Consider the following 7,528-nt stretch of genomic DNA (forward strand, 5'->3'; position numbering starts at 1 on the left):
ACGGGGAAGGGGGGGTGTCAGGGCAGAGCAGGTCTCCAGTGGCTCCCATCTTAATATCATTAAAACCCCTGCCTTTATTTCTAACAGCGTAATCAAAAGGGAGACAGGGGCCAGGGGAGAGGGAGACGAAGGGATGAAAGAGAGGGTGGAGTCTGGAAGGTCAGAAACTGGCTCTGGGGAGAAAAGAAGAACAAGGGCCCCTCCCAGTGAGTCAGGCGGGTGGGAGCTGGCGTGGCTGCAGGGAAGGGCCGGGTTTCAGTGTGCAGAGGGTGCAGAGGGAGGGGAGGAGGCCCAGCCAGGGAGCTGCGATGCGCGGGTTCCCATCCTGGCCTGCGCTGCTGCTTGCCAGCCATGTCACCTGGGGCAAGTCCCACAACTCCTGCGAGCTCCGGTTTTCTCAGCTGTGACCCGGGCTGCGCCGCCTCCCAGCAGGGCTGTCAGGCAGGGTAATTACATGTGGTCATGTCTGTGGCGGCGCTTCATAAACCAGCAACCTCCGCACAGCGTCGCGCAGTGTTATCCTTTCTATTGTTCCCTGGGAATGAGAAGCAGGTGCCTCTGAGAAGCGTTTGTCCGTTCTCAGCTCCACCCCGCTGCTCTCTGTCCAGCCTTCCCTCCAGCTTCAGAAAACGCCATTTACTCCTTCCCCCACCCAGATACTCTCTCTGGTTGCTCCCTGATGCCCCCCTCATCCCTCTCCACAGGCTTCTTCCTTTGTTTCCCCTCTGCATTTGGATTACCCACCCCCCCAATATTAAAATAAGAACCATGTCCCTCAAACCTTTGCTTGGTCCCCTTGCCCTTCTAGCTCCTGCCCGGTCCCATCCTTCTTCCAGCCTTATACTTTTACAGGATTTTGCAGTTTATAAAGCTTTGCTCCTTTTGTTTGTTTGTTTGTTTGTTTGTATCAATTACCTGTTATGTCATATCACTATCATAGCACAGCTTTGAGGTTATAGTACTCACCCATTTTACAGATGAGAAGAGTAAGTCTCAGACTAGAATTCAGCAGAAGCCCCATGCTCTTTCTTTGATAACTCACTGCCTCCCTTTGATGCTAAGCTTTCAGGGTAAGTGGTCCGGATCTACCATCTCCATTTCCCTGCCTGCATTTTCTCTTAACCCCATGTAGTCACTGTGCTCTCTTTAAGATCTCCACGGCCACTAGCTCCTCCCCAGCGAGCCCACTCTTGAGGCCCCTCCCAGACCACCTTCTTTCAAAACCTTCATGGCAAGCATCTGACTCTACCCACTGCCTTCTCTTTCTTCTCACTTTCCTGGGCTAGAACTAGGACTTAAAGTCTACATCAGGGAAAGAGGTGTGTCTGGGTCTGTGCACCTTGGCTTTGCAATGTTAACCCAGGTGATTCACGGGACCCTCACCTTGGAATGTGCTTCCGCTCTGAGTTATGGCAGGTTTTCAAAAGCACATTCCACCACCAGCAGCAGCGCAGCCGCGAAGGGCTTTACCCGAAAGAACAGCTTACCTTGGTTTTGACCAACTTGGCAGAAGACGGGTTTTCGATTTGATGGCAAATAGGATCAGAGCTGTCATACCTTGTGACTTGGCCAGACATGGGAAAGTGAATGTCGGCAGTTTGGGGACAGAGCAAAAGGAACTAGTCCTGCCCAATAGGTGTGGGGCAAGGACTAGGGACATGAAGCCAGCTATAGGTAATGGGGGTGATGTCTAGTCCTGTGTTGTCCAATAGTGATCTCTAAATGTAGGCAGATATTTAAATAACTAAAATTAAATATTTGGTCCTTTATAGTTGCACTAAAGTGCTCAATAGTCACCTGTGGCTAGTGGCTGCCATATTAGGTAGCCCAGATATAGAATGTTTCCAATCATTCCAGAAAGTTCCATTGGACAGCACTGACTGTAGACCAGTGGATAGAAAAGAATAAAAGGTCAGCAGTTGGCTCAGAGAGAGTAAGAGACAGAAAAGCTCCCCAGGAATGGCTGGGAGAGGGGGTGGCATCAGAGAGGAGGCAGGGAGGCAGCAGGGGGCAGGCCCTATAAAAATGTCCCCTTCCACTCTCTGTGCGCATCTCCAGTATAAATGTTAGGCGGGCAATCGCATCAGACTCACATGTGTTTCTCCAAAGCGAATGCACATCCTTCAGGGAAGAAATGAGTCCTCAGGTAGGAAACCCATGCCAGGGCTGGCATCAGGAAAGTGGGGGACACTCCTGTTTCCAGATATTGACCTCTTGAGTCGAGGCGGAGGGTTGGAGAGTAAATGTTTGGAACGGAGATCTAGAGGGTAGGTGCAGAGGAGGAAGTCAGAAATATGACCTGGAGCAGGGGGGAAAGATTGGCTAAAAATTTGAATTCGGGACTCAGTTGTAGTCACCAAAATGTCCTCTTATTGCCACTTCTGAATCTACAAATTTAGATGACTTATTAGCTCTCCATTTATTTCTGTACAATTTGGTGATGAGCATTGCTTTGCTAATTATTTACTTGAAAATAAATCCTTTAAATCATGAAAAAAAATGAGTTCCTATTCAAAACAATGCTTATGCTCTGTGCTCAGTAAAGAGACCTGGAAAATCTCCATTCTAAACTGATTCACTCCTTAAATTGTAAATTCCAGGGAGTAGCTTCAGGCACGGCTGGATCCACGTAGTCAAAATGAAATTGTCATCAGAAAGTTATGTCTAAGGCTTGCCTCTGCTTCTCTGTGTGTTGCTGTCATCCTAGGACTTTCTCCAGGTTGTGTCAAGGTAGGCCCGCAGCAAGGAGCTCCAGGCTTAATACTGTTGGTTCCCAATAGTTTCTGCAAGAGTTGCATTGGCCTGACATGAGGTATTGCCCATTCTTGAGCCAGCAACCGGTATCTGGGAAATGCAAGGCTCTGATTAACCAAGCCTGATCATGTGCCGCACCTGAAACACTGGTGGACAGCTTCCCCTAGAGCAGTGATGGCGAACCTTTTGAGCTCGGCGTGTCAGCATTTTGAAAAACCCTAACTTAACTCTGGTGCCGTGACACATATAGAAATTTTTTGATATTTGCAACCATAGTAAAACAAAGACTTATATTTCTGATATTTATTTGATATATTTAAATGCCATTTAACAAAGAAAAATCAACCAAAAAAATGAGTTCGTGTGTCACCTCTGACACGCGTGTCATAGGTTCACCATCACTGACCTAGAGCATTAGGGTTCTTTTTTTCTTTCTCTTTCTTTTTAAAGAATAGTTTATTGACTTTTAGAGCGACAGCAAGGGAGAGGGAGAGAGAGAAACATTGATAAGAGAGAAACATGGATCAGCTACCTCCTGCATGCCCCCTACCCAGGATTGAGCCCGAAACACGGGCATGTGCCCTTGACTGGGATTGAACTAGCAATTTCCTGGTGCATGGGATGATGCTCAACCAACTGAGCCCCACCAGCCAGGGCAACCACTAGGCTTCTGAGTGGTGGTGAAGTAGTTCTGCATAGTAACCCAAACTCTGTAACCCAAAGAAGGGAAAGTGGATGCTAGGCTGGCAGACAGCTCTACACAGTCTCTAACTAGTAATAGTTATTGTGAAACAATAGCAGAAAGGTTCAATCAACATGTTTTTCCTATTGTGGTAAAATTGGTATACAACATTGTATATACTTTAGGTGTACATTATAATTCAACTAGAGGTCCAGTGCACGAAATTCATGTGTGTGTGGGGGGGGTGTCCCTCAGCCTGGCCTGCACCCTCTCCAAACTGGGACTCCTCGGGGGAAGTCCCACTGCTGGTGGCTCCTAACTGCCTCTGCCTGCCTGCCTGATTGCCCCTAACCGCCTCTGCCTGCCGGCCTAATCGCCACCTAACTGCCCTCCCCAGCAGTCCTGATCGCTGCCTTACTGTCCTCCCCTGCCAGCCTGATCACCCTCAACTGCCCTCCCTTACCTGTCTGATAGCTCCCAACTGCCCTTTCCTGCCGGCCTGATTGCCCCCTAACTGCTTGCTCCCCCACGCCAGTCTGATTGCACCTAACCGCCTCTGCCTCGGCCCCCACCACCATGGCTTTGTCTGGAAGGAAGTCGGATGTCTGGAAGATGTCCAGTCGATCCGGTCTAATTAGCATATTACCCTTTTATTAGTATAGATATTTATATACACCACATAATGATCATCACTGTAAGTCTAATTATCATCCATCACCGTACAATTGATCCCCTTCACCCATTTTTGCCTGCTCCCAGAAGCTTATGTTTATTGGAAGTGTAGGAAAGGCTTTGTGGCACATAGTAAGGTCTCAATAAATGTTTCTGGGAAGAACAATTCACAGGGGAGTAAACAGGAACATACATTAAAGTGTAATGTTGTTCTAAGGGAAAAGAAAAGGAGTCAGAATGAGGCACACTTTTATTGAGTCTAGGAAATGAGCCAGGAAACAAAGGTTCGGGTAAATGGCACATTTCTGAAAGGAGTTCCTTAGAGACAGCAAGGGGCTGTTTAATTAACATGTAAAACTACATTACTCTGGAGGAAGGAGTGCATAAGGAACTCTCCCCAAGGTTTTCTGATGACACAAAGCGCTGGAGTTGTGATGGGAGGCATGGTGGAAAGTTCCCAGGAACCTGAGGAGGTGGGGAAAGAAGTGGTAGCCGAAGAGAAGGCAAGAGGTGACTTTAAGGATATAATTCCAACTATTGTTTGTGAAGTTGAGGAAGTCAAGCTCGTATTTCTGACCAAGGAAAAGACCTGGCATTTAATGTAGACCGTTTCTTGAGAACTTCGGCCCAGGATGGTTCAAGACAAAAACACAGGTGAAATACTGGGGATTCTGAATTACAGTTTGTGGACCAAAAGGCGCACAAAAGAGTGATGTATTGACAGGTATGTGTGAACTCCTGGCCCACTGATACTGAGCAGGGAGGTCTGAGAACTGGCAAATCAAAAATTTGGAGGGCTGGTTATAGAGCTCAGGTAACAGGGTTAGGGACTTTTAGGTCAAAAAGGCAAAGATGAAAGTACATAACACTGTGAGCAGACAACATGCGAACTTGCTCATCAAATCTGAAATTCTGAGATTGAATCTGGGTGACATGAAATTTAATCAAAGGAAGGCCTGAGCCTGGCCTGTGTGACTCAGTTGAGTGTTGTCCCTTGCACCGAGAAGTCACCAGTTCGCTTCTGGGTCAGGGCACAGGCCTGGGTTTTGGGCTTGATCCCAGTAGGGAGCATGCAGGAGGATCCGTGTTTCTCTCTCTTATCAATGTCTCTCTCTCACCTTCTCTTTTCCTCTCTCTCTAAAATCAATAAAAACATTTTTTTTAAAAAGGAAGGCCTGACCCTCTGTTTCTCCTCAGTGTGGTGGAGAAAAGAGTGCTTAAATCAACATGGTGATGAGGACTAAATGATATCAATTAGGTGACAGTGTCTGACACAGAGGAGGTACAGGTAAAACTAAAGCAATCTGGCACCCCCAGGTGATTCCTGATGACGTGATACTGTTCAGAGCACACGGGATCTGGCATCGGGAGACAGGGTTTGAGTGCTGGCTCCACTCCAATCTTCACTTTCCCCATCTCTAAAAGGCAACAACAAGCCCTACCCCACTGAGCCATTAGCACATTGAAATGAGACCTTGCATTCATTCAGCAAGCATTTATTAAATGCTTACTTACCAGACCGCACGCTAGGTGTTGGGTGAGGACATAATAATGAGAAGAAAACGTTCTGTCCTTGGGCTGTGTTCCTTCTGGAATATCTAGGGGATAAGATAATCTGTTCCTTATCTTTCCCAACTTCTAGGAGCTGCCCCCATTCCTTGGTTCCTGGATGCATTGCTCTGACTCCTACTGCCATTGTCACATCACCTCTTACTCTGACCCTTCTGTCTCCCACTTGTAAGGGCCCTTGTGATTATATTGGGCCCACCCAGATAATCCAGGGTAACTCTCCCCACCTCAACCCCCTTAATTTCATCACGTTCCTTTTGCTATGTCAGGTTCTGGGGATTGAGATGTGGACATCTTTACTCACTCTACCAGAGCATTCTTGGGCTATGTAGTAGGACATGGGTTATCCTTAGACCCAGGAAGCATGTTGGGCTTCCTCTGAATAGAATACAGATGGTATTCTATTGTGTCAAGTCTTGTGGGGAGGGGAGCAGAGTGGGTATCAGCTGGCTGATTGGAGATGCCCCCTCAGAGTTAACTGTCACACCTTAGACTCCTGTAGAGTCGTAAAGGGAACACTAAGCAACAAGTAAGGATACTGGCTGCTGCCATTCAGGAACTCTGAGACCTCCGGCAAGGATATTACTTGTCTAAGCTCCAAGCCACACCTAAATCAATAGGGATAAATAGAACTACTTAGAAGGGTTGGAGTGAGGATTAATGAAAATATCATCCATGAAATCACCTAAGATACTACCTGATCCTCAATAAATATCTCTTTTTTTTTGAGGGGGGGGGGGTGTGCTTCCTGATTGACCCCTCCTTCTTTCTCTGATCCTTTTGCTGTGGCCACTGCCCCTGTCCAGGCCTCTTAGAAACCTTCATCGCTTGCCCATCAGGCCACATGCCTCAGCCTGGCAGTAGCTAGGAGCAACAGCTTTGAAGCCCTGCACAGGAGTCCCTGTTAACCATGGAATCTGGAGCAAGGCTTTTAAGCTCTCTTAGCTTCGATTTCCTCCTTTGTCCAGTGGGGATCAAATCGTCTATTGAACCAGGCTGTCCTGAGGATTAAGTGAGATGATGAATGGAAAGGGTTTAGCACAGTGTCAGGCACAAAAAAAGTAGTGTTTTTCATCTCAAGAGGCCTGACCTCCTTTCAGCTTCCTCTTCTACAGGACAAACCCTTCTCCCTGAAGCAAGGCCTTGGACTTGTACACCTGAGGGGCACCTCTGATATTCCCAGCGAGTCCTATACTATTCTTTCTCGAGTCTCAGTCCTACTTTGCTTCCCAGTAATTTGTTCAGCCTTTACTAGCCTTCTGGGTTATGGCTATCTGTGCAGGCCTCTGAGTCAATACTGGACACGAGTTCCTTGGGGAAAGGCGTTTCTCTGTGTAGTAAGTTGCAGAAGTACTCCCTCTCCTTGCCCAGCCTCAGTTTCCTTATTTGGAATGAGCCCATTGGACTGCAGTGGCTGAAGGGGCCCTAACAGCTCTGAGATCTTAAAATGACCGAACTTAATCAAGTAGCAGGGATCTCATAGATTACATGGTCCACCCCTCTCCTTCGCCAGAGGGGAAACTGAGGGTCAGGAGGGCCTCCACTTAATGCTATTCTCTCTCAGGCCTCGGGGCCAGGCTTCCGGTGGGCATACAGCCCAGATTTCCTAGCCACGCAAGGGGAGACTCTCAGGCGTCTCCAGGGCTCGGGGCGCCGGAAACACGTGTGTGCTCACCTACGTGTACACACGTGAGCACACCTACAGCAGCAGGGGACCCTCGGGCCGGCAGGGGGCAGCAGAGACTCGGTTTGCGATTACCGGGCGCAGCCCCGAGGGAGGAGGGTGTGCTGCAGTCCCGGCGGCGGTGGTGGGAGCTGGAGGTGCAGCCTCCCAGGTGGGAGGCGGGGGCC

General features: G+C 48.4%; 1 long non-coding RNA gene across 1 annotated transcript; it reads right to left on the reverse strand.

Moving 5' to 3' along the window:
• Positions 1 to 4,356: 4,356 nt before the first annotated feature.
• Positions 4,357 to 7,522, reverse strand: LOC106725007. The gene is made up of 3 exons (XR_001360844.1): positions 7,353 to 7,522; positions 5,624 to 5,706; positions 4,357 to 4,573 (listed from the first exon to the last, which is right to left on the reverse strand). It is a non-coding gene; the product is annotated as an uncharacterized LOC106725007 (long non-coding RNA).
• Positions 7,523 to 7,528: the final 6 nt, after the last annotated feature.

Source organism: Myotis brandtii, unplaced genomic scaffold (genome assembly GCF_000412655.1).
Source record: "Myotis brandtii unplaced genomic scaffold, ASM41265v1 scaffold13, whole genome shotgun sequence".
Classification (NCBI taxonomy): Eukaryota; Metazoa; Chordata; class Mammalia; order Chiroptera; family Vespertilionidae; genus Myotis; species Myotis brandtii.